Raw genomic sequence first — 1,915 nt, forward strand, 5'->3', positions numbered from 1 at the left:
AAATTTCAACTTCAAATGCTTATAAAAAAAATGTGTACCTATGTATTTTTAATATTTTACAATTGCTATTGTAACAATATATCAGGAGCCTTGCATTAAATTTTCACGAATTTTTACCAAACAAATAACATTTTATTGATATTTATAGAAAAAAAAAATTAAAAAAATTGAAAAATGACAATGTCCATAAGCAGCTCAAAAAGAGTCAAGTTATTTTCAAATTTTTATCGTGTATAGAAAATTCTAATATAAACATTCAGTGAAATTTTCAAGTATCTATAGTCATTCGTTTTTTAATTACAATAAAATAAGAAAATCGTCTCATGAGAAATCGAGCAAATATCAAATGTTATAAAAATATGAATTTCAAACGCTCATAAAAATTTTATTTGACTTTCTTATAGACATTTTTTTTTTGATAAAGGTAGATTATCCTATAAGGAATCTTTTATCACATTTTAAAATCTTAGTTCTAAAAAGAAAAATTTTTACGAATTATAAACTCAACATAATTAGGTAATTTTCGTGATTTTTCCATATTTTGTCAATTTTTGAACTTTAAATGCTAATAAAAAAAAACTGTGACTAAGGATTTTTAATATTTTTCAAATGTCATTGTAAAAATATAGTAGAAGCCTTGTATTAAATTTTCAAGTATTTTTACTTAACAAATAAAGTTTTATTGACATTCATAGAAAAAAAAACTAATTAAATTGGAAACTGGAATTGTCCGTAACAGCTCAAACAAATCAAATATTTTGAAAATTTATCATGTATAGATAATGGAAATATAAACAACCAGTGAAAATTTCATGTATCTACAGTCATTCGTTTTAAAGTTACACCAAAAACCAAAATCAATTTTCTCGAAAACAGATTTTGCGTAAAAATTCCCGTTTTCCCTTAATTTTTCTTTTGTTTTTCACGGTGCTTTTGAAAACTATTGGAAAAATTTTACTTTTGACCCCCCAAAGTACCAACTAGATTCACTTTCCTATCAGAAAAAGTACTGTTGAAGAAAATCCAAGCACTTTTACTGTCCTATAAGTTGATGACAGACACAAAAAAAAAATAAAAAATAAATAAAAAATAAAAAAATAAAAAAAAACACACATCATTTAAAATCAATACATACATCGTTCCACTCAATATCTAAAATTTATTTCTCAAACCTGTAACTAGCTTAAAAATAGTCTAACTAAATTGCAAATGTAATCATGTGTGGAAAACAGTCATATAAATATTTTGTAAACATTTAAAGTACTTACCTATGCACGATTTGTGCTACGGCCAAAAAAACAAAATCATTAATGTCGAAAACTGCAGGTTTTGCGTAAAAATACCCATTATTTCTTAATTTTGTTTTTGTTTTTCCCTAGGCTTCTGAAAACTACTGTGAATTTTTTACTTTTGACCCTCCAAACTTCCAACTAGATATACTTTCCTATCAGAAAAAATGTTGAAGTAGAAAATCTAAAAAAATTAAGACTTCCGCACAATTACAACTTTCAAGTGACATGGAGACCACAGTTTTCCTAGTTACGCCACTGCAGATAACTTGTTATAACTTGCAAACGTTCAATTAAAAAACTGAGGGTGCTTAAGCTCTGCATTTTTTTGGCATTTAAATTCAATTATAACTATGAGGCAATTATGAATTTTTTGAGCAAAAATGTTTTATGACAATTTAACATTGAAGACTTATAGGGCCGATTTCACCAACACAGTTAAGAGGACGCCACACCCGCATTTGTTGTCTCCGTCTTTCAAACGCGTGACATAGCAAATTTACGCTCAGCAGTTCACGTTTTATGCCGTTAGCTTAACAATTAGAGTGAATTGACCTATAATGAAACTTGATGGTAAGAAGATTATCTGTGTTTGTATGTTGGTTTTTTACGATAGTTCAATTTTG

This window comes from Acyrthosiphon pisum, chromosome A3 (assembly GCF_005508785.2).
Source record: "Acyrthosiphon pisum isolate AL4f chromosome A3, pea_aphid_22Mar2018_4r6ur, whole genome shotgun sequence".
NCBI lineage: Eukaryota > Metazoa > Arthropoda > Insecta > Hemiptera > Aphididae > Acyrthosiphon > Acyrthosiphon pisum.